This window comes from Dermacentor variabilis, chromosome 10, assembly GCF_050947875.1.
Source record: "Dermacentor variabilis isolate Ectoservices chromosome 10, ASM5094787v1, whole genome shotgun sequence".
NCBI classification, from domain to species: Eukaryota; Metazoa; Arthropoda; class Arachnida; order Ixodida; family Ixodidae; genus Dermacentor; species Dermacentor variabilis.
This window is the reverse complement of record NC_134577.1, coordinates 129,867,710-129,893,991: the sequence shown is the minus strand read 5'-3', so window position 1 is coordinate 129,893,991 and position 26,282 is coordinate 129,867,710. Positions and strand designations below refer to the sequence as shown.

General features: G+C 49.1%; 1 long non-coding RNA gene across 1 annotated transcript in view; it reads left to right on the top strand.

The window, feature by feature from the left end:
• LOC142559700 (uncharacterized) overlaps positions 1 to 25,272 on the top strand; it is a 127,406-nt gene extending 102,134 nt beyond the window's left edge. Inside the window, exon 3 of the long non-coding RNA XR_012823208.1 lies at positions 25,193 to 25,272. This is a non-coding gene — a long non-coding RNA (uncharacterized LOC142559700). The remainder of the gene's footprint in view (positions 1 to 25,192) is intronic.
• The last annotated feature ends 1,010 nt before the right edge of the window (positions 25,273 to 26,282 follow it).

Genomic DNA, 26,282 nt, shown 5'->3' with positions numbered 1-26,282 from the left:
TTTGTAAGAATCTCCAAGACTGTCCTTGGCGCCGGCGTGCTGGTGCCACTTTTACCTCTGCCAGCCCTCCACGCCTCATATTTCGAACTCTTCCTGTACTGCTCCCGTTTACCCTTCAGCGTCTTTTCGCTTACTTCTGAGCATTCACTGCAATGAAAAGAAAACTCGCATTCACCGCAAATCAGAACAGAGTCAATATCGTGCAGTACGTTGCGGCAATAATAACAGCGATACATCGCCAATAAAAGGACACTTCGCGACAAACACACTGTTCAACTGTAGCACAATGTTGTACCCGTTGGTGGCAGCGGCAGAACGCGGAAAAAAACGGCAAATAGACAGTTACCAACCTGCGAAAATGGAGGAGCAAGGTAAGACCGTTGCGTCCAGCGCGTTCCACCGCTGCCACCGAATGTAAGGACACACCCACGCCGAACGATATGCCGCGGCTTTTCCCCGTTGTGGCAGCACACTCGTTCACAGATAACCGGTGGCGCGCGTTTCAAAGGCTCTGGTCTGCAGTGAATTGGTCGATTCCGGTCTGAGAAAATAGAGGAGCAAGGTAAGACCGTTGCGTCCAGCGCGTTCCGCCGCTGCCACCGAATCATTATCTCTCTTCCATTATCTTCGTGGGTGCCACTGGTACTGTGTAAATCACTACAGAACTCATCAGCCACTTGAACTGTCTCATCCATATTAGTAATGATATTGCAGGCTTTTTCTCTTAACGCACACATCTGATTCTTGCCAATTCCTAGTTTCTTCTTCACGCCTTTTAGGCTTCCTCCTCTCCTGAAAGCATGTTCAGTTCAATCCATATTGACCCATGCACTTATCTTTATCGGGCGACCACGTTTCGCCGCCTAACAAATGTTATCGCACAGCGCAGGCGCAGGATGCGCCTTAAACCCTTCTACGGACGCTGACGAACTTCCTTATTTTTGTTGTTTTCTTTGCTACGAGTGCTTTGTTTATTACTTTCGTTTGTTTGCAGCATCGGGTCGATGCTTTTTAAGTGGGGGGTAATGACACGTCTACTTATCTTTATCGGGCGACCACCTTTCTCCGCCTAACAAATGTTATCGCATAGCGCAGGATGCGCCTGCATGCAAAACAAGTTTCTGGAATGTTATCGATGGTTCGGTCCACTGTCTTTCGCCGCAACTTGTGTAATCTGATTGCATCTATGCGCGACGCGAATAGTGTAGAACTTTGTGGAAGACACGCGGGTCCTAGTGGTTAATCTGGAGCATTCGACGACTCAACTATAGAAACAGACGCACTTGACCCGCTGAGCAGATTTTCGACGATCACCGACTGTGTAGCCTGTTTTTGAGGGCACAAGTTCGTGCAATAAAACGCTAGTTTCGTCTTTCCCAGTTTGGCTGCTTTCTTTACCGTCACTATCACGTGACATCTGGTGGAGGTGTTTTGCGTTCATGTACCAAACGCCCCCACAAAGCTGTGACCCAAGCCCGAACGCGGAAGACATCACGAACGTTAACAAGAACCAGCGCGGTAGCCGCAGGCTGCAAAAACTGCCCCCGGAGCACGGACTTTTGCCTGAGACGGGCAGGAAGATTGTCACCAAGTCCACCCCAATGGCAGCCGCAGCGTCCCCCATCGTGCTGCAGCAGCCCAGGGAGCCTCCGACGTTCGGCGGTTCAACGTTCGAGGAGCCGGAACGCTGGCTTGAGGCGTATGAGAGAGTCGCTACATTTAACAGCTGGAACAGTGACCACAAACTGCGACATGTCTTCTTCGCATTGGAAGACGCTGCCAGGACGTGGTTCGAGAACCGAGAAGCTACCTTAACGACCTGGGACCTGTTCCGAAGCGGCTTCCTGCAAACATTTACAAGCGTCGTTCGAAAAGAGCGAGCCCAAGCTCTACTGGAGACCAGAGCGCAGCTGCCGAATGAGACGATCGGGATCTTCACTGAGGAAATGACCCGTCTGTTCCTCCACACCGACCCGGAAATGTCAGATGAGAAGAAAGCCCGCCTACTGATGCGCGTTGTAAAGGAGGAACTTTTCGCCGGAATGGTAAGAAGCCCACCCAAGGCCGTCGACGACTTTCTTCGTGAGGCGACGAGCATCGAGAAGACACTGGAATTGCTGAACCGGCAATTCAACCGACGCACCAAGCCAACAAGCTACGCCGGAGTTCAATCAATGGCCACCGACGACCTGCGCGAGCCCATCCGGGCAGTCGTACGAGAGGACCTTCAGAAGATCTTCCCTTCACCGCAACCTCAAGTGGCCTCAATCACCGTAGTTGTCAAAGACGAAGTCCAGCGATCGCTCGGAGTTCCCGAGGTACAGCCACAGTCATCGCAGCCCCAGCCAGAAGCGGTGACCTACGCCGCCGTCAAGGTCCCCCTCCACGACAACGCAAGGGCCCTGTAACGCCGCAATTCCGTCGACCACTGCCGCCACCGCCAGCACGCCCACCCGTCGCCCAGCGCAGCTAGGCGAGGAAGACAGACGTTTCGCGCGCTCCTGACCACCGCCCGCTGTGCTACCACTGCGGGGAAGCCGGCCATGTGTACCGCCGATGCCCATACCGTCACCTGGGATTGCGAGGCTTCGCCGTCAACGCACCGCGCCCTCGGGTAGGTGAACGCTTTCGTGACATCGCCGACTACCTCGCCGCTACTCAGTGGAGCCCTCGACGACCGTCCCGTTCGCCGTCACCAGGCTGCTACCTGTCGCCGCAGCGCCGTCCATACACTGGCCCAGCACGGGGCCGCTCTGCGAGCCCATATCCGGTAAACTAAAAGCAGCAACTGATGGAGGTGCGGTTGCTATTCGTCGAACTGACGAAGATCCTCCGCCGCCGACGAAGACGACGAAGAGACCATCTCGACGACATAACGACACGCAGGCGTCCCGACGAAGTCAGGAAGGCAAGACTACACCGACGAAAGACGACTTGACGACGCGAGGTTCCAACTTCAGTTAAACACGACGCAGCCGTGATCCGACGCCAAGACCTAACTGTAACGCCAGACAAAGAACCACCGACCTTGACGTGCTTCTCGACGGCCACGCACTTACCGCTTTAGTGCACACAGGGGCTGATCACTCCGTAATGAGTGGACACATCGCCGCCCAGTTGAAGACAGTTAAGACCGCATGGGAAGGCCCTCAAATTCGGACCGCTGGAGGGCACTTCATCACGCCGACTGGAATTTGCACGGCAAGAATACCAATTCATGACCGGACTTACTATGCCACCTTCGTTATCCTCCAATAGTGTTCACGAGACGTCATTCTCGGTATGGACTTCCTGAACCAACACCGCGCAACAATCGACCAAAAGTGGAAGCCAATAACGCGGTCGGAAGATAAATCGATACCGCCGTAGAGCCCTCGTAATCACCACGCCTTGAGTGTGCTCGAAGATCAAGTTAGCATCCCGCCTCGCTCCAGCATTGTTATTTCGGTCGGCACCGAAACACCCGCTTACGTAGAAGGCGTCATCGAAGGCGACCAATGTGTACTGCTAGATCGTGAAATTTGCGTCGCAAGAGGGATCGCTCGACGGCATGGAGGGATAACTGAAGTGTTGCTGACAAACTTCAGCCAGGCGTTCAAGCACATAAACAAGGGCACGACGATCGCGTACATCGAGGAAATTCTAAAAACCAGTAATGCGTTTGTCCTCTCGGATTCCGCCGCATCTACCCAGACGACCACGGTTCCCGAACCAGACTACGACATTAATCCAAGTCTCCCCGTGATTGAGCAACAGCAGCTCACAAGTCTGCTCCGACGATACAAAGGCTGCTTTTCGACGTCATCGAGGATTCGACAAACACCAGTCACCAAGCATCGCATAATCACCGAGGAGTGCGCTCGACCACTCCGCCAGAGCTCTTACCGAGTTTCGCCGCAAGAACGTGAAGCTATAAGAGAACAAGTCGACGAAATGCTGCGCGACGACATCATCCAGCCGTCGAAAAGCCCGTGGGCATCTCCTGTGGTCCTGGTAAAGAAAAAGGACGGAACCCTACGCTTGTGCGTCGATTATCGTCGACTGAACAAGCTCACGAAGAAGGACTTGTACCCCCTTCCACGGGTAGACGACGCATTGGATCGGCTCCGCAACGCTAAATACTTCTAGTCGATGGACCTCAAGTCTGGCTACTGGCAAATAGAAGTCGACAAGAGAGATCGCAAAAAGACCGCCTTCATCGCGCCAGATGGCCTCTACGAGTTCAAGGTCATGCCATTCGGACTGTGCTCGGCGCCTGCAACGTTCCAGCGCGTCATGGACACGGCGTTGGCAGCAATGAAGTGGCAGACGTGTCTTGTTTATTTGGATGACGTCGTTGTCTTCAACGGAAATTTCGACGATCACTTTAGGCGGTTTGCGACAGTATTAGAAGACATCAAGTGATCAGGGCTCACTCTGAAGCCAGAAAAGTGCCGCTTCGCTTAAGATGAGCTTCCGTTCCTAGGCCACGTCATCAGCAAGTCTGGAGTCCGCCCTGACCCGCAGAAGACAGCTGCCATCGCAAAGTTCCCGCAGCCCATCGACAAGAAGGCAGTGCGTAGATTTCTTGGCATGTGTGCCTACTACAGGCTGTTTGCCAAGGACTTTTCACGCATCGCTGAGCCGCTGACACAGCTAACTAAATGTGACGTCGAGTTCAAGTGGGAAACGCCGCAAGCCGACGCATTTCATGAACTCAAACGACGCATGCAGTCACCGCCCGTACTTGCGCACTTCGACGAGCACGCCGATACCGAAATCCACACTGACGCCAGTAGCCTAGGCCTCGGTGCCGTCCTAGTCCAGAGAAAAGATGGACATGAACACGTGATATCTTACGCTAGCCGGTCGTTGTCAAAAGCAGAAGGCAATTATTCTACAACGGAAAAGGAATGCCTCGCCATCGTTTGGGCTACAGCGAAATTTCGCCCTTACCTATATGGCAGGCCATTCAAAGTGATTAGCGACCATCACGCGTTGCGTTGGCTAGCTAAATTAAAGGACCCTTCAGGACGACTGGCGCGGGGGAACCTCATACTACAAGAATACGACATCACTGTAACATACAAGTCCGGACCAAAACACTCAGATGCCGATTGCCTATCACGCGCCCCGATTGACCCACCGCCGCAAGATGACGAGGATGACGACGCCTTCCTTGGAATAATAAGCGCGGAAGACTTCGAACAACAACGAGGAGACGCGGAGCTAAAGCCCTACTCGAGTATTTGGAAGGGCACACCGACTTTGTCCCTAGAGCATTTAACCGTGGATTGTTTTCGTTCACGCCTCAAAACAAAGTACTCGTGAAGAAGAACTTCTCACCAGTCCGCGCCAACTACCTTCTTGTTGTTCCGTCGGCACTGCGTCCAGAAGTACGTCACGCCCTACATGACGATCCGACCGCTGGACACCTCGGCTTCTCCCGGACGCTATCGAGGATACAAGAAAGGTATTACTGGCCGCACCTAACCGTCGATGTCGCCCGTTACGTTAGGAGATGCCGAGACTGTCAGCTACGCAAGACACCACCGACAAGGCCAGCGGGATTACTACAGCCGATCAAGCCTCCTTACCGACCTCTTCAGCAGATCGGGATGGACTTGTTGGGACCGTTTCCGACATCAACTTCCGGAAATAAGTGGATCGCCGTTGCGACGGACCATCTCACCCGCTTCGCTGAAACTAAAACTCTACCGAAAGGCAGCGCAGCCGAAGTGGCGAAATTTTTCGTCGAGAACATCCTGCTGTGACATGGTGCTCCAGAAGTCCTCATCACCGACAGAGCAACGGTTTTTACAGCAGAGCTCACGCAAGCCATTCTGCAATACAGCCAGACAAGTCACAGGAGGGCAACTGCCTACCATCCGCAGACGAATGGTCTCACGGAGCGCCTGAACAAGACCCTCGCCGACAAGCTAGCAATGTACGTCGACGTCGAGCACAAGACGTGGGATGTGGTCCTGCCGTACGTAACATTTGCTTACAACACGGCAGTGCAAGAAACAACACAGATCACGCCATTTAAGCTGGTCTACGGCAGGAACCCGACGACGACGCTCGATGCCATGCTGCCACTCGTAACTGACGAGGACAACCTTGACGTCGCTACCTATCTCCAGCGCGCCGAAGAAGCCCGCCAGCTCACCCGCCTGCGGATCAAGAACCAGCAGAGGACCGACAGCCGACACTACAACCTCCGACGACGCTTCGTTGAGTACCAGCCCGGCGACCGTGTTTGGGTATGGACCCCGATACGCCGACGAGGACTCAATGAGAAAGTTCTCCGACGCTATTTCGTACCCTACAAGGTCATCCAACGTATTTGCGGTCTGGACTATGAGGTCGTGCCAGACGGAATTTCGCATTCACAGCGGCCCCGCGCACGATCTGATGCGCCTTAAACCCTTTTACGGACGCTGACGACCTTCCTTATTTTTGTTGTTTTCTTTGCTACGAGTGCTTTGCTTATTACTTTCGTTTGTTTGCAGCATCGGGTCGATGCTTTTTAAGTGGGGGGTAATGACACGTCTACTCATCTTTATCGGGCGACCACGTTTCTCCGCCTAACAAATGTTATCGCACAGCGCAGGATCCACCTGCATGTAAAAGAAGTTTCTGGAATGTTATCGATGGTTTCGTCCACTGTCTTTCACCGCAACTTGTGTAATCTGATTGCATGTATGCGCGACGCGAATAGTGTAGAACTTTGTGGAAGACACGCGGGTCCCAGTGGTTAATCTGGAACACTCGACGACTGAACTATAAAAGCTGACGCGCTTGACCCGCTGTGCAGATTTTCGAAGATCACCGACTGTGTTCGCAGCTGTCACCGTTCTTTGAGTGTAGCCTGTTTTTGAGGGCACTAGTTCGCCCAATAAAACACTAGTTTCGGCTTTCCCAGTTTGGCTGCTTTCTTTACCGTCACTACCACGTGACAATGTTATACTTCCTTATGTCCGCTGTCTTACGCTTGTTGATTAACTTGGAAAGTTCTGCCAGTTCTTATTCTAGCTGTAGGGTTATAGGCTTTCATACATTGGCGTTTCTTGATCAGATCGTTCGTCTCCTGCGATAGCTTACTGGTATCCTTTCTAACGGAGTTACCACCGAGTTCTATTGCACACTCCTTAATGATGCCCATAAGATTGCCGTTTATTGTTTCAGCATTGTGTTAGCATTGTTCATTGTTCCTGTTGTTCAGCATCGTACTAACACTGGAGACACGAATCCAATTCGTTGGCGTCTCTATCGTGTATCGCATGCTGAACGTCTTGCCATCCAATCGGAAGTAGAGAAAATGCTGGGCAAAGGGGGTCATCGAGCCCTCAGTCAATCCTTAAGCTTCGTTTGTCGTCCGTTTCCAAAAGAAAGATGGTACCTGGCGTTTTTGCGTCGATTATCGCCACTTAAACAAGATCACGCGAAAAGACGTCTACCCACTACCACGCATCGATGACGCCTTGGACTGCTTGCACGGAACTAAATACTTCTCGTCTATCGATCTTCGATCCGGCTATTTGAAGATTTCAGTTGATAAAATGGATCGCGAGAAGACGGCCTTCCTAACAACGGATGGCTTATATCAGTTCAAAGTCATGCCATTTGGCCTATGCAATGCTCCTGCGACATTTGAACGTAGGATGGACTCTCTTCTGCGAGTATTTACAAATGGATCACGTGTCTCTGTTACCTTGACGGCGACATTTTTTCACCTACGTTCGGCAGCCACCTTATCCCACTCGCTGCCATTCTTGCGGTCTTCCGAAAAGCCGGCCTTCAACTGAACTCCACTAAGTGTCAATTCGGGTGCCACCAGATTACCGTGTTGGGACACCTCATTGACGCTTCCATTGTCCAACCAGATCCGGAAAAAGTTCGCGCCGTACGCAGTTTCCTTGTGCCACGTTCTGCTTCTGACGTGCGCTGCTTCGTCGGCCTGTGTTCTTAGTTTCGCCGTTTCGTCAAAAACTTCGCCGATATTGCTCGGCCCTTGACAGATATTCTAGAGAAGAATACACCATTCTCATGGGGCCCAGAACAGGCTCACGCGTTCGCCGCTCTCATCGAATTTCTGACCACCCCTCCCGTACTTACCCACTTTCATACATCTGCACCGACCGAAGTCCACACTGACGCAAGCGGCCATGGCATCGGCGCTGTTCTCGCACAACAACAGAATGGTACCGAGTGCGTGATAGCTTACGCCAGCCACCTGCTGTCCCCTGCCCAGAGAAATTACTCCGTCACCGAGCGGGAGTGCTTGGCTTTCGTTTGGGCTGTCGCCAAGTTCCGGCCATATTTGTACGGCCGCACGTTTTCGGTCATTACAGACCACCACGCACTCTGCTGGCTATGTTCCCACCGGGACTCGACAGGACGGTTTGTTCGCTGGGCTTTGCGGCTCCAGGAATTTTCGTTTGCTGTCAACTATAATTCTGGACGTCTGCACAAGGACGCTGACTGCCTCTCTCATCACCCCGTGGATCCCCTTATCCTGCTGTGCATGATCGGGTGACCTGCGTGATGGCTTTTACTTACATGTCCGACATGCGCGCTGAACAACAGCGCGACGAATCCTTACAGTCCATCATCGCCGGAGTGCAATCTGGCAGCCCTGACGCAACGTGCCGCATGTTTGTTCTGCACCACGGCATTCTCTACAGCCGCAATCTCAACTCTGACGGCCCTGAGTTGCTCCTTGTCCTTCCTCGTCTTCTGCGATCCGTCGCTTTCGAACAACTTCACGATGCGCCAACGGCGGGATATGTTGGCGTTTTGCCTATTTACGACCGCGTACGGCGCCGGTTCTTCTGGCCGGGTTTCTACCGCTCCGTGCATAGTTATGTCGCCACTTGCGAATTTTGTCATCGCCGGAAGAAACCTCCTCTGCCACTTGTCGGATGACTCCATCCAATTGAAGTTCCCTCTAAACCATTCTTTCGCGTAGGCCTTGACCTGCTGGGCCCTTTTCCGACGACGACTACAGGGAATAAGTGGATCGCCGTCGCTACTGATTACGCGACACACTACACGATAACAAAGGCATTCTCGACTAGTTGCGCAAGAGACGTCGCCGATTTTCTTCTCCACGATGTCATTCTCCATCACGGTGCAGATAGACAGTTACTTACAGACCGCGGCCGCTCGTTCTTGTCTCGAGTTGTCGACGACCTCCTCCGCTCTTGTGCCACTGAGCACAAGCTGTCCAGCGCCTACCAACCACAAACGAACGGTCTTACGGAAGTCTCAACCGAACAATCACAGAGATGCTGTCTATGTGCTTCTCCAACGATCACCGCGACATTCGCGTATAACTGGTCCCGACATGACACCGTGGGATATTCACCCTTTTATCTTTTGTATGGTTGCGACCCCACTTTACCGTTTGGCACCGTCCTCCCTTCGTGCCACATGTCGCAACTGAGTACACTCTTGAAGTCATCGATCGCGCTCACATGGCCCGTCAAGTCGCTAGATCTCGTTTATTAGCCTCGCAGCATATGTAAAAACAGCGCTACGACCGGTGTCATCGCAATGTTAAGTTCGCGCCAGGTGCTTGGGTGCTCCTTTGGTCACCATATCGTCGGGCTCGCCCCTCCCGGAAGCTTCTCTGTCGCTACACAGGGCCTTATCAAGTCCTACGTCAAGTTAACGACGTAAATTAAGAGATTGCGCCGCTACACTTTGATGCGTCCTCAAGTCCGGCGCATGTTGACGTCGTCCACGTTTCGCGGCTGAAGCCATACTTCGCTCGCAATTCTTCGCCTACCATGCGCCCAGGCGGCGCTTCACCACCCGGGGGTCCTGTTACGGAAGGAGGACAGACGAGAGGAAGAAGATCGCGGTACGCTGACTGGTGCGTGTTGTTGGTGGTCAGCCATCTTATCTAACCTGACTCATTTTGTATGTATATATATATATATATATATATATATATATAGTAAATAGAATCTACTATACTCCCGACATACCCGTAACAATATGATATGCAGTAATCACCAACTAGGCCAAGCTGAAGTTCTTCTGACCCCGCAGGGGCGTCTGCGTCAGCAGGCGTTTGGTGTGTTGCGACACCACGAGGGTTGGACCCTCCCGCGTGTAGCCGTGCGCGGCTTAGCCGTGTCTGGGGATAGGGGGATCCTGGGGGTTGAGCTGATGCTGGGTGTTTGAACCTTTAAGGCCCCCCGGCGGAGGCAACACACCCCTTTGGCCTCTGCTTCAGACTGACCTCCAGACTGACCCACCTGGAGGACATCGGCAGTCGCCTTTTCCTGTCTCTCCCTCCTCGAATCTTCGTCTTTATATCGACTTTTTGACCTTTCCTGTCTCCTTCTCTCTTCTTTTTACTTCTTTTCTCCTGGCGGCAAGGGTTAACCCTGTGTGGCTATCCAACCTTGGATATACCATATTCGGTTATAGTGACGGCGTATGACTGGCGTCGTGCAGACTTGTATGCAAGCTCTGCCGCGTCCCCTCGTTGGGCTCCGTGGTGGGCGGTCGGCGCTGTTGCCGAATATATACATTTTTTCATGGAAACTTCTTTCCCCTCCCTTGCTGATCACTCTCAGAAACGAGGGCGCACCGAAGATGTCTTCAAGTTTTTTGGACGCCAAACCCAGAATTTTCCCCACCTTCACGTTATTCATTCTGAAAAGCCAAACAAAGTAGTCCGAAACATTTCGCCATTCCTTGTTTCAAAATGCCTGACTGCTCTTTTTGGTCAAGGTTACAAGGTGTCGAGGACGGCAAGCGGCGACGTCCTCTTGGAGCTCCGCGATGTAAAACAATATGAGAAACTACCGCAACTAGTGTCATTTGGGGAGACCCCCATAACAGTAACCCCGCACCGTACAATGAACACCACCCGTGGTGTTGTGTCAGATGATGATTTGCTTGAGCTGACTGAAGCGGAACTCCTGGAGGGCTTCAGCGAACAAAATGTGATCAATGTCAGAAGAATTAAGATGAGGCGGGATGGTAAAGAGATTCAGACGAAACACGTAATAATTACTTCTGGATCAAGTATCTTGCCCGAATCAATCGAGGCCGGGTACATCAAGCTTCGTGTTAGGCCGTACGTGCCAAACCCACTCCGATGTTTCAAATGCCAGCGCTTCGGTCACAGCTCGCAGAGCTACCGAGGCCGCCAAACTTGTGCAAAGTGCAGTGCTCAAGAACAAACCTCTGAAGCCTGTGAGAACACTCCACACTGCGTGAACTGTGATGGCGAGCATGCCGCATACTCGCGGTCGTGCCCGTCTTGGAAGAAAGAAAAAGAGATAGTCACTATTAAAGTAAAAGAAAACATATCATTCAAAGAGGCACGCAGGCGGGTTGCATACCTTCCTAAGGCCAGCTTTGCCGAAGTGGCGCGTCAGGGGGCTGCGTCACAACAGCCTCCGGCGGCTGTCCGACCCACAGGCAGTGAGTCGGCAGTTACGCCATCTGCCCCCGCGGCGGTTGCAGCTAGCGCTGCTCCGTCAACCCAGCAGACGGGGCCACCGACCCCGAAGTTGGGCGCAGCTAAGGCTGCCCCAACCTCCCCGGCCCCTTTCAGCGCTGGCAACAGCCGGCGTAGCCAAATCCCTGAGGAAGCCCCATCGACCTCCGGGCTGGTGGGGGCAGGGGTCTTGCCCTCCAAGGCGGGACTCTCTCTTGTAACTTCTCGCTCGCAAGAGCACGTGTCCGGCGCCTCACAAGAGGCAATGGACACTACACCTGTCGTCAAGGCGCACCAAACGCTTAAGGAGCGGCGACGCTCCCTCGAACGCTCCAGAAAGGGCAGAACCCCCGTTACAGGGCCTCGAAAGAGCTCTGTAAGCTAAGGCATCACCTCCGTTTCCATACACACAGCACTTATTTACATTCAATATGGATACACAAATTATTCAATGGAACGTCAGAGGTCTTCTTAGGAACCTTGATGACGTACAAGAGCTTATCCACAAACACAATCCAAAAGTGCTGTATTTACAGGAAACACACTTAAAATTCAAACACACAAACTTTCTCCGAACGTATGTTACGTTTCGCAAAGATCGCGATGATGCTCTCGCATCATCGGGCGGTGTTGCAATTGTAATTCAAAAAAGGCATAGCCTGTCAACGTTTACAGCTACGAACGGCCCTTGAGGCAGTGGTGGTTCGAGTTATTCTGCTAAACAAACTGATCATTATTTGCTCACTTTATGTACCCCCACATTATAAACTAAGCAAACATGAATTTCAGTCCTTTATAGATGAATTGCCCGAACCCTATGTTGTTCTTGGCGATTTCAATCCACTAATGATGTACTGATGCACAATGTACTAATGATGAATCACGAAATAACTACCTGTGGGGTGACCCTCGTATAGATGCGCGAGGACGTCTTGTCGAACAGTTCCTTTTTTCTTCTGGTGCGTGTCTGCTGAATAAAAAGGAACACACATATTACTCTCTTGCAAACAGAACCTATTCTTCCATTGTGCGTAGCATAGTCTCCCCGTCTGTACTGCCTGAACTTGAATAGGAAGTTACCGACATCCCTTACGGCAGCGACCACTTCTCTATACTGCTAAGATCACCTAAAGAAAGCGAATATCCACCACACGCTCCTAGGTGGAAGATTGAGACAGCTGACTGGGAGAAAGTTCGATCTCTTACTAGTATCTCATGGGCTGACCTGTCTTCGTTAGGAACTGATGCTGCAGTCCAGTTCTTTAAAGCCTTTATAATTGATGTCGCATCTAAATGCATATCAGAAGTAAAAGGCTTGGCCTGCAAACGGCGTGTCCCGTGGTGGAACGACGATTGTAGGATCGCTCGTAAAAAACAGAACAGGGCGTGGGGGTAGCTACTCGCTTCACCCACTGCGGAGAATCTTAGCAACTTTAAAAAAGTAAAATCCCAAGGCAGGCGAGCCCGCCGACAGGCCAGACGAAAAACTTGGCAGAAGTTTCTATCGCGTATCAACTCGTTTACTGATGAGGCCAAAGCCTGGAACAGGGTCAATAGCATAAGAGGGCGACAAGCATATTCACTCCCTTTGGTAAACACACAAGGCGATACCCTACAAGATCAGGCGGACTCACTTGGGGCGCACTTTGAGAGCGTGTCAAGTGCCAAAGATTACTTGCAATCCTTTCTGAAATATAAACAAATAGAAGAATGTAAGCCACTCATAAGAAAATGACAACAGAATGAACCATACAACTATCCTTTTATTATTGCCGAGTTGAGAGCTGCCTTGAGCGCACGCAAGAGCACCGGGATCTGACAGAATCATGTATCAAATGATCAAAAACTTACATAAAGAGACACAAGTTGCACTAGTCACAATTTTCAACACCATTTTGGCTGCGGGATACCTCCCGACTGCATGGAAAGAAGCCATTGTGATCCCGGTCTTGAAACAAGGCAAAGATCCTTCCTCAGTGGCAAGTTACCGCCTGATAGCCCTGACAAGCTGCCTTTGTAAGGTATTTGAAAAAAATGACCAATCGCCGTCTCGTACATCTCCTAGAGTCCAGTAATATGCTTCACCCATTTCAATGTGGTTTTCGGGAAGGGCCATCTACAACCGACCATATTGTGCTCATTGAAGCGAACATTCGCGATGCCTTCGTGAACAAGCAGTCTTTCTTATCTGTATTTCTGGATATGGAAAAAGCGTACGACACAACCTGGCGATACGGAATCCTGCGCGATCTTTCCGCGCTAGGTATCCGCGGCAATATGTTAAATACTATGGAGAGCTACCTAGAGAACCATACATTTCGACTGAAAATACGTCCTGCACTGTCGCGTACATTTATACAGGAAACTGGGGTACCCCAGGGTAGCGTACTCAGCTGCATGCTCTTTGTCGTAAAGATGAACACGCTTCGTGCATCTCTACCACCAGCTATTTTCTATTCCGTCCACGTAGACAATATACAAATAGGTTTCAAATCCTGCAACCTCACGGTCTGCGAGAGACAGGTACAGCATGGTTTTAACAAGGTGTCACAGTGGGCAGAGAAAAATGGGTTTAAAATCAATCCTCACAAGAGTTCTTGTGTCCTGTTTACAAGAAAGAGAGGCCTGGTTCCGGATCCTTGCTTAGAACTGTGTGGACAACAGATACCCGTAAACAAAGAACACAAATTTCTAGGTGTTATACTTGAGAATAGACTCACTTTCATCCCACAAATTAAACATCTTAAAGAAAAATGTCTGAAAACAATGAACCTAATGAAACTTCTATCGCAGACTACGTGGGGTAGTGACAGGACGTGCTTAATGAATCTCTATAAGAGCCTGATTCGGTCACGATTAGATTATGGTGCCGTGATCTATCATTCGGCCGCCCCGAGCGCGCTAAAGATGCTAGATCCGGTCCACCATCTAGGAATGCGCTTAGCCACGGGTGCTTTCAGAACAAGTCCCATTGAAAGTTTATACGTAGAATCAAATGAGTGGTCACTTCATCTGCAGAGAACATACATCAGCCAAACATATTTTCTGAAAGTGCACTCTAAGCCTCAACATCCGTGTTTTAATACCGTTAAAGGGACACTAAAGGTTACCAGAAACTCAAGTTAAAGTGGTAGAGCAATGTTCTAGAACGTCTAAGGCGTCAATATAATCGCGAACAGAGCTTTAGTAACCGAGAAATTGAGGTAAATGCATGACACGATTTGAGACCCCCCCAGCGACATTCCGGTACTAGCCCGATGACGAAAGGACTCCTCATAATTTGTGTTACTAATACTCAACTACTCGTATTAAAAATATCATTTCATTCGATTGTAAGACGGAAAAAAATGCTACTTGTCTACGTCTATTCGATTCTAAGAAAAAATAACATTTTGACGTTACCCTTCAGTAATATGGGTGTTCGAAAGGTTTCGTTTTCGCTCGACTCTGCGCGCTCGACTCTGCGCCGCGCACGCTTTGGAGTTTCAGTAGTTTCGTTATCGCGTGGTGCTGTGAGGGTTCTGCTGGCTCGCGAAACTTTCATTTGGAACAAGCAGCGAGAATGCCACGTCCATGTGATGTCGTGGGAAGCCCTCGTTGCTTTCCGGCTCCGGAGAGCCGGTGTCGAGGCCGCCGTCGTAGTACGCAACGACGCCGGCAGTGCGAGCCCTCAGCAGCAGGTCGCGCTCGTCGGTGCTCAAATCGCTGAAGTTGAGCCCACCATCGCGGGCCAATCTGTCGGTGTCAGGGTCCATCGCGACGAGCGTCGAAGTTAGCGTCATAGAATGAAGTACCAGCTTATGGGCGTCTTGCGCTGCAGTTTGAGGTATAGTAGCGGCGCCTGGTGGCGGTGCGGGAAACGACATCTGGGTCGTGCCAGCTTGGGTCGTATTGAACCTTGGCTGTGGCGAAGCACGTTTCTAGGCCGAGTTTTGCGTCGATTCGCACATTTTTATGCCCTGTTGCGAGTGCGAAAAGGCTCGTCGCTTCTCATAGACCACAACGACCACGCTGCGATCTCGCCGCAGCCTATAGTTTAACGAAAACGCACTCTCCGTGTGCCGTGGGACGTAATATAGGACGTAATTCGTTTCTCCTTCCGCTAGCCACCATACTCCCGCTTTCGCTCTGCTGTCGGCTCTGTCTTGGCTCTGTTTCTGGCCGCGCGTTCGCGTTTTGCGCAGAAAAGCCGTAGCGCCGTCTGCGGACGCCGTTCTACTCACCGATGGCGCAACGTCACTATGAGACCATGATGTCAGTACTCCTCGATCGGAGGGCGGGCGATTTGAACTGCGCTAGAGGTACGCGGACACTTCAGAACGCATTTTCTCTTAAAATAAGTCTCTCCTTTGCACGAAACAAGCGTTTCGAGGTTTCTGTGATGGTATTTCAACAGTCTACGTTGACTTAATAGTAACCTTTAGTGTCCCTTTAATGATATGACATATTCTACACTCTTTCGGAATCGTCCCTCCGTAAGACAACCTTTCTCGTAGCGTGTGAGAGAGCTTAGTGAAGAAATGCATGTCCCACTCTTCGAGCTTCGCCTAATGCATCCAGCCAAGCTGCTACCTCCTTGGGAGTGGCAGCTGGTTCAATGTGATATATCTTTCCTACAAGTTACAAAGGAAGCCCCAGATATGGAAATCCGAATGCATTTCCTGGAACTCCAGTACAAGTACTCCTTCATGGAGTTCTACACAGACGCATCGAAGTCACGCGAGGGGGTGTCCTATGCAGCCGTCGGCCCATCCTTCTGGGAATCCGATGTACTGCATCCGGAAACAAGCATCTTTAAGGCTGAGGCTTACGCACTGTTGTCGGCTGTAAAGTATATAAAGAAATCAAAACTCGAGAAATCAGTTATATATACGAACTCCCTAAGTGCTGTGAAGGCCTTTATGTCATTTTCGAAGCACAAAAATCGAGTAATCAATGAACTCTATTCCGTCCTATGTAAAACGTATATATGCAACCAGCATGTCATCATATGCTGGGTGCCGGGTCATAGGGGCATCGAAGGCAATGTTCTGGCGGACCAGATGGCCACATCAATTGCATCGTATTCTGTAAATCCTACCGCAGCAGTCCCTGTCACAGATCTGAGGCCCTTCTTACGCAGAAAACTGCGAAACTACTGGCAACGCTCGTGGGACATGGAAACAAATAATAAACTGCACGTAATAAAGCCATAATTAGGGTTCTGGCCTTCTGCAACCAAATCACGCCGAACAGATGTCCTATTCTGCCGTCTAAGAATAGGACACACATTTGGCGCCCACAATTTTTACTCACTGGAAATGAGCCCCCAACCTGTGGGAGATGTGGGGATAGGCTGACCGTCCTCCATGTCCTCGCGGAATGTCGGAAAGCCGAATCTGACAGAAAGAAACATTTTCCGTTAGCATATCGGCAGCACATTCCCCTTCATCTTGTAATGTTACTCGGCCCAGAACCGCTCTTTGACACTAACGCAGTCCTAGACTTCCTGAAAGATGTTGTGTTACATGTATTTAGCCCTATACGTTCATAGCGTCTCCTCTCTCCAGAGGATGCCGCTGTGAAAGCTATTTCGTATAGCACATGCCTCTCGGCCCTTGTGTTTCAAGGGCTCTGGCGAGGCAGTAGTGCTCTTAGAAAATTTTAACATCTCGCATATTTTATGTAATGTATCATTCTTTTTTATTGCATTTTAGTGGTCATAGTACCATGCCATTAATCATTGTCATTATTTTATTACGTGTAATTTTTATGTAATTTACACCAACTCTTTTAGTCCCCTTTAAAGCCACGTCACATTAAATTCACAGAGCCCATCAGACCACGACATATTCATGACCACTAGCATGGCGCTCTTTGGCCATACCTGGCCCATTAAACCTGAAACATCAAGTTCTTCCGAGGACTGTTGCAAGCGGCACCAGTTTCTTCGTTTGCATCTTGCGGTTGAAATGGAAGCTGGTAACGGCGCTGACTCTCGTGGGTGCGATAATAACAGGTGAATGGCGGTCGTCAAGGGGAGGAGACAGTACGATTTTTACATTGGCGAGCAACGTGACCGATACGCTATCGGTCAAAACAGGTTGGTCGATTGCCTGGGGTTCGTCACCCGGCTGGATTTTGGTAGCGTGCAGGATACCGCTGATCAGAGGATGGACAAGGAGCACTGGACAGCTGTGAAGCAGCAACGGCACACACAGGATAAACTTCAAGATTTGCGAGTAATTTGATTTGCGGAATATTGCCTGCATAAATTGCACGCAGGGAACTTGTTTGGCTAACTGGGACGTCCAAAATTACACAGTCTCCTAAGATCTCTCTTAGGAGGTGAACGGCGAAAGCCTACTCGTCTTGCTCTTATGATGACCGATGACGCCGCCATAAGGCATGCGGCGAACGCGTCCACTGGTGCCATATATTCCGACAAAGCACCGCATGAGCGGAAGTCTGTCTGCGGTGGCTATTGTGAATTGCGCCCACGCGTAACCCACGTGCTGCCTCCCGCGATCTCCCGATTAGGGAGGCAGTCGCGCCACACTTTCCTCCGTTTTCAAAGTGCCGCGCGAGACAGATTATCCGCTCCAGCCAATATGTCACTAAATGAAAACACGTATAGAGCTGCGCTCAAATCTTCAATTAAAGAGTATCCTAATCGTCGGTGAATTTTTTTTATTTGGGCCGTCAATTTCTTTTACTATGGTTGTTGACATATCAAAAATTAAAGAATGCTTCCGTATGATGTTTACAACTCTAACTCAGCAATAAAATACAATATCACAATTCGGTAAATGCCAGGCAACACTACATCTAAATGGGCCAAGCTTTTTGCTATAGAGTTCAATAAAATACACTAACTTTTGAGTCGCACAAAAGCCTCGTAAACGCTGTAACAGTTCCACGTATGCTGTATATTCATCATGCAAATTTGTCCCCTTCATATGCATTAACAGATGCAGTTTACAAAACTGCGACATCAGTTTTTGGTGCACAGTAACAAATTTGTAAACATTTTTCTGCTTTTCTATATTTTACTAATATCTACTGATATATGATATATGAATATCTACTAATATATTATGTATGGCAAAAATTGTAAAAAGGAGTCTCTTTTTTGCTTCCAAGGCCATTGGAGTTCAACTTTCTCTCTCAAATTTAACAATTGTAATTCAAAGCGATTCAGTGGTTTGAATGAATTCCATGAAATAAAAGCATTTCTGCGTTTCACATGTATTTGAATAAGGATATCGGCCACGAGCCTCGTGGACAATTTCGCTCACTAGTTGACGCAGAGAGGCCTCGTCAGTCACTGCCATAGGTCGGCGCATTCACTCACACTCATTTAAAAGGCGTGCGGTGAGCTCCAGCGTGGCGTAGAGGTAGAGAATCCACTTCGCGTGCAAGAGGACCGTGGTTCGAATCCCTGTGCCGCGCAATTTTCCACCGGATTTTTTTTGAATCCGCATGTTGATAAAATTGCCTGATCCAGGTGACCAAAAAAACCGTAACGCACTCCCCACCAGAGCAGGATTGGCCACTCTGGTGCAGTACTTGGCCACGACCTCCCATTTGAACACTACAATCAAACCCCGGCCCTCACTACCCAGCAGCTGCGAAGTAGCTGACCACTGCGGCTGTCAGATCTGCAACACAGCAGAGAGTGCTAAGAATCCCTGGATCCGGACAGGCCGCCATTGGAATCTGAACCTGCCAACGTTTAACGCTAGAACGTTATCTAGTGAGGCGAGTCTAGCAGTGCTATTGGAGGAATTAGAGCGCAGTAAATGGGATATAATAGGGCTCAGTGAAGTTACGATTACAAAAGAAGCATATATATTGCTAAAAAGCGGGCATGTCCTGTGCTACCGGGGCGTAGCGGAAAGGCGAGAACTAGGAGTCGGATTCCTGATTAATAAGAATATAGCTGGTAACGTACACGAATTCTATAGCATTAACGAGAGTGTGGCAGGTCTTGTTGTGAACCTTAATAAAAGGTACAAATTGAAGGTTGTACAGGTGTACGCCCCCACATCCAGTCATGATGACGAGGAAGTCGAGAGTTTTGTATGAAGACGTGGAATCGGCGATGGGTAAGTCAAAACAACATACACTGTACTGATGGGCGACTTCAATGCCCAGGTAGGCAAGAAGCAGGCTGGAGACAAGGCCGCGGGGGAGATCGCATAGGCACTAGAAATAGCAGGGGAGAGTTATTAGTAAACCTTGCAGAACAGAATAACATGCGGATAATGAATACCTTCTTCCGCAAGAGGGATAGCCGAAAGTGGACGTGGAGAAGCCAGAATGACGAGACTAGAAATGAAATAGACTTTATACTCTGCGCTAACCCTGGCATCATACAAGATGTGGACGTGCTCGGCAAGGTGCGCTGCAGTGACCATAGGATGGTAAGAACTCGAATTAGCCTAGACTTGAGGAGGGAGCGGAAGAAACTGGTACATAAGAAGCCGATCAATGAGTTAGCGGTATCAGGAAAAATAGAGGAATTCCGGATCAAGCTACAGAACAGGTATTCGGCTTTAACACAGGAAGAGGACCTTAGTGTTGAACCAATGTACGACAATATTATGGGCATCCTTAAGGAGTCTGCAATAGAAGTCGGTGGCAACTCCGTTAAACTGAATACCAGTAAGCTATCGCAGGAGACGAAAGATCTGATCAAGAAACGCCAATGTATGAAAGCATCTAACCCTACAGCCAGAATAGAACTGGCAGAACTTTCCAAGTTAATCAACAAGCGTAAGACAGCGGACATAAGGAAGTATAATATGGATAGAATTGAACATGCTCTCAGCAACGGAGGAAGCCTAAAAGCACTGAAAGAGAAACTAGGAATAGGCAAGAATCGGATGCATGCGTTAAGAGACAAAGCCGGCAATATCATTACTGATATGGATGAGATCGTTCAAGTGGCTGAGGAGTTCTATATAGATTTATACAGTACCAGCGGCAACCACGACGATAATGGAATAGAGAATAGTCAAGAGGAATTTGAAATCCCACAAGTAACGCCAGAAGAAGTAAAGAAAGCCTTGGGAGCTATGCAAAAGGGGAAGGCAGCTGGGGAGGATCAGGTATCAGCAGATTTGTTGTAGAATGCTTGGCGGATTGTTCTAGAAAAACTGGCCACCCTGTATACGCAATACCTCAAGACTTCGAGCATACCGGAAACTTCGAAAAACGCTAACATAATCCTTATCCATAAGAAAGGGGACGCCAAGGACTTGAAAAATTATAGACCGATCAGCTTACTGTCCGTTGCCTACAAACTATCTACTAAGGTAATCGCAAATAGAATCAGGAACACCTTAGACTTCCGTCAAGCAAAGGACCAAGCGGGATTCCGTAAAGGCTACTCAACAACAGGCCATATTCACACTAATAAACAGGTGACAGAGAAATGTGCGGAATATAATCAACCCTTATATATAGCTTTCATTGATTACGACAAAGCGTTTGATTCATTCGAAACCTCAGCAGTCATGGAGGCATTGCGGAATCAGGGTGTAGACGAGCCGTATGTAAAAAAACTGAAAGATATATATAGTGGCTCCACAGCCGCCGTAGTCCTCCATAAAGAAAGCAACAAAATCCCATTAAAGAAAGGCATCAGGCAGGGAGATACGATCTCTCCAATCCTATTCACAGCGTGTTTACAGGAGGTATTCAGAGACCTGGATTGGGAAGAATTGGGGATAAGAGTTAATGGAGAATACCTTAGTAACCTTAGATTCGCTGATGATATTGCCTTGCTTAGTAACTCAGGGGACCAACTGCAATGCATGCTCACTGACCTGGAGAGGCAAAGCCGAAGGGTGGGTCTAAAAGTTTATCTGCAGGAAACTAAAGTAATGTTCAACAGTCTCTGAAGAGAACAACAGGTTAGGATAGGTAGCAAGGCACTGGAAGTGGCAAGGGAATACATCTACTTAGGACAGGTAGTGACTGCGGATCCAGATCATGAGACTGAAATAATTAGTAGAATAATAATGGGCTGGGTGCGTTTGGCAGGTATTCTCAGATCATGAACAGCAGGTTGCCATTATCTCTCAAGAGAAAAGTATATAACAGCTGTGTCGTACCGGTACTCACGTACGGGGCAGAAACCTGGAGGATTCTAAAAAGGATTCTACTTGAATTGAGGACGACGCAACGAGCTATAGAAAGAAGAATGATAGGTGTAACGTTAAGGGATAAGAAAAGATTTGACAGATTTGGTGAGGGAACAAACACGAGTTAATGATATCCTAGTTGAAATCAAGAAAAAGGAATGGGCATGGGCAGGACATGTAATGAGGAGGGAAGATAACCGATGGTCATTAAGGGTTACGGACTGGATTCCAAGGGAAGGAAAGCGTTGCAAGGGGCGGCAGAAAGTTAGGTGGGCGGATGAGATTAAGAAGTTTGCAGGGACAACATGGCCGCAATTAGTACATGACCGGGGTAGTTGGAGAAGTATGGGAGAGGCCTTTGCCCTGCAGTGGGCGCAACCAGGCTGATGATGATGATCGGCCACGAGCCTCGTGGAGAATTTCGCGCACTAGTTGACGCAGAGGCCTCGTCAGTCACTGCCATAGGTCGGCGCACTCACTCACACTCACTCGCACTCATTTAAAACACGTGAGCGCGAGTGCGAGATAGTGCCAGTTGTGAGCAGTGGTGAGTGTGAGCGCGGGCGAGTGCCTGTGAGTATGAGTGGAGGTGTGTGTGAATGTGGTGAATGCGATTGAGTGGAGGTGAGTATGAACGTGAGTGCCTGTGAGTGCGAGTGCAGCTGAGTGTGAACGTGAGTGTGAGCGTGAGTGAGTGAGTGCAGGTGTGAATGAGAGTGAGTGCTTGTGAGTGTGAGTGAAAATGAGTGTGAACGTGGTGCTTGTGAGTGAGCAGTGGTGAGTGTGAGTGTGAGTGCAGGTGAGTGTGAACATGAATGAGTGTGAGTGGAGGTGAGTGTGAACGAGAGTGAGTGCTTGTGGGAGTGGAAGTGAGTATGAAAGTGGTGAGCGCTTGGGACTGAGTGGACGTGAGTGTGAACGTGAGTGCCTGTGAGTGCGAGTGCAGCTGAGTGTGAACGAGAGTTTGAGTGTGAGTTTGTGAGTGAGTGAGTGCAGGTGTGAATGTGAGTGAGTGTTTGTGAGTGTGAGTGAAAATGAGTGTGAACGTGGTGTTTGTGAGTGAGTAGAGGGGAGTGTGAGTGTGAGTGCAGGTTAGTGTGAACGTGGGGGAGTGTGAGTGGAGGTGAGTGTGAATGAGAGTGAGTGCTTGTGGGAGTGGAAGTGAGTGAAAGTGGTGAGTGCTTGGGACTGAGTGGAGGTGAGTGTGAACGTGAGTGCCTGTGAGGGCGAGTCCAGCTGAGTGTGAACGTGAGTGTGAGCGTGAGTGAGTGAGTGCAGGTGTGAATGTGAGTGAGTGCTTGTGAGTGTGAGTGAAAATGAGTGTGAACGTGGCGTTTGTGAGTGAGTAGAGGTGAATGTGAGTGTGAGTGCAGGTGAGTTTGAACGTGGATGAGTGGAGGTGAGCGTGAACGTGAGTTATTGAGTGCGGGCAAGTGTGAATGTGAGTGAGTGCTTGTGAGTTGAGATGAGTCTGGATATGAGTGTTAATGCTGCTTGAATGTGAGTAAGTGCTCGTAAGTGTTAGTAGACGTGAGTACGAAGGTCACTCAGTGAGCGTGAGTAGACGTGAATGTTAACGTAGGTGAGTATATCACAGCTAGCACAAGTGAAGACATTTAAGGTTCCCTTTAAAAGTGGCACGCGATAGCGTAAACGTGCTAGGTTCACATCGGAAATCATGAGAGTCTGCTGTTGGCGGAACCCTATCGAATAGGAAGTGGACGCAGCATCGAAGTCATGTGCCGTGTCCGAACTTCTTCCTTCTTCGTTTAAGAGCGTGCGCGCTATCGACCGACACTGGCTGAACGGGTGCTGTTCTCACAACCCATGAATACTTTGTTTAGCGCAAAACGACAGACACAAGAAAGACGACAGGACAAGGCGCTACTCTCAACTGACATCATTTTATTGCGTCACTCATTTATAGACCGATCAAACCAGAGGAACATGCGCAGTGAACACCATGCGGTGGAGCTACCAACATCCGATCCCAATATCCCAACTTCACGTAATAAATGCATAAACGGCTGTGCCAGTAATAGTTATATATTCATTTCAATCTAGAAAAAAATAAGTTTCTGTAAAAGGGAAAATTTTCTAAAAGGAGGAGGAGCCACACAAATGCAGATGACGCAGATGCAAGATTCAATGGTTCTGGCAGGTTGACCGGATGTCTCCGCGTCATATCACCTCCAGAACTCGCTCCTTTCTCTCTTCTCATTGACATATTATACGTAAAGACTCTGCACCTTTTAATTCATACGGCGTAATCTTTCTAATGTCGCATTACATGATCACCTTCAATCTCCTAACCTTTATAACTTCTCATATTGAGCTATCATACGGCGTGATGTCGTCCCCATATTGCATCACCACTGCCGATGTTTCTTTACTTCCTCGATTCGCTCACTCCGTATTTACGCGCCTCCCCGCATTGCTAGGCATTGCATCAATTCAGAGCCAATGATGATTTCAAGATGATGCATGTGGTACAAAGCCAGAAAGTGTGGCTTCATCGAAAGGCCGATAGAATAAGGCAACCATGCAGTCCGGCGCGGATCACGCCAAACGCGTGTCTCAAAGAAGTGACGAAACGCTCATTTTTTGCCATTGTGGCTGTGTGACTAAGAAGTTGGTTCTGAAAACGAAGTGTGAACACTGTCGCAATATTCTACTAACCAAGAAAGAATGTGCTATTCAGCTGAGCGCAGCTGATTACTCTTAGGCACCACTTGTCACGGCCAGACCCTTCCTGGTGGGCGACCGAATCCTGGGCTCAGGCCTAGTTGCGTAAACTTGCGTGGGCACTTTCCACGCTGCGGCTGTTCACAGGTGTCCCGAACATTTATTTATTCCTTTATGCAAAGTGCCAGTATTTCAATTTACGCCGCACCTGCAGCTGTGTCGGGACGTAAGGACACCGTGTAATACAAAAACTAGAAAAACAAAGCAGGGAAATTTAATTTGGCCCACGCACTTGAACGATCAGGCGTGGACCTCGTCCTGAATGATTGTGGCGCACAGTCACCGTGGTCAGGTGGTGAATAGAAATGCACGAGGAAATATAGCCAACCGAAATCATTCTCCGCACGCGGCGCAAGTCGCATGTGATTTTTGCTGAAGGGGGCACCACGTGGTAGAGATCGGTGACGCCACCATGAGCGAATGGTACTCAATTTAGGCGTCGATCGAAGTATTTTTCCTCTCAAGGCCAGTTTCTTAAGCGATGCCAAGGTGGCAGAATGTTCGCTTTCCAAGGAATAAAATTATTGCGGCTGTGATCTGGGGACGAGGCATTCTTATGAAATAAGCACATGCTCACGTAAAGGAACAGTGAACGTTCTAGCAATATGCTGAAATTGCGATCGCAGCAATTTGGATACACAAGAAGCGCTCTTGTGCAGACAGACGTGGTCAGCCGAAACGCTATTTCGGCCATCGCGGATCGTCATGCTGCTTGGAAACAGGTCTGTTAATTCCTTAAGCCAGCCATAATAGACAATGTCCCGGTGCACTACTTTTATCTGCGTAGGTTACAAAAGCAGACGGCTTCATTATTAAACCATTGCGTTTTTCTTTCTTGCCTCTTGCAAACCCACGCCCGTCTTTGCACCGGTAGTTCTCGTGGAGGAGCATTGCCATTCCAGCGTTCATGGAAATGGAACCATCAGCAACGGCGACGTCACTCGTGTTGGTGAGCATTGTGGTTTTGGTGCCGTTCAGTAGCCGTGATACTGTGCAACTCCGCGTGCACCCGCGGCAAGCAGCACTCCAAGCCGTGCGTTCGCTGCGTCACGCAAGTGGCACACCGGAATGGGAACAGGCGAACGTGCAAGCAGGGATCGCCGTTTCCGAGAACATCGATGACAGAAAAAGGAAGTAACACATATGCGCGTAAGGTATTGGAAGCTCACTACAGCGAAGCGTTGCGAATTTAAACGCTCGCAAATGTTATATAAAATTTTATTCACCCTTTTATCCTCATAGCCTTGCGGTATCACAGTGTGTGTGTGAAGGAGGGTGCATAAAAACACTATTGCAGAAGCACAGGTCAAACAGTGATCATTGTACATGCAAAAAAATAAAAAAGAATTCAAGAAAGAACGTGAAATATCGCTACACAGAAATTTCAAAATTAGCAGCAAAAGAAAGCGGCAGTGTACATCATGTGAATAATATGCCAGCGACGGAGATACTCGTATAAACAGCAAGAGAACCCAAGCAGCCACTGAAAGAGCCACGACAAATGACTCATTTTGTTCACTAGCAATTCGTTTCGGCAAGAAATTCTACATATAAATTGTTTTGTGGAATACATAATTTTGTTCATCGTCAAATACAATGTTTGTCCTATATTGCCACACCTATAATTTCTGATTGATACTGTGGCTCCAGAATGCACATGTATTCCTTCGTGCCAGTTTGAAAATAAGATTTAGGAGGGAAAGCAAAAGGTGAAGAGAAATAACATGGTTAAAAATCCATGGACGTAACTTTTGCCTTCTTTTCTGCAGGGACTCTCATTCTAAAGATTGCTTTATTGCAGTTATGTTAAGAAATCTGGCGTATTTAATCACAACGCAGCGCGTCAAGATTTTGCACTTTTCCGAGATTATCTTACCGGTACCTGTTGAGATATCTTAAACTGTGCATCCGTTACAATATTGATCTTTCCTTGCTTGCATACATCATATCGCGAGCATGTTCAG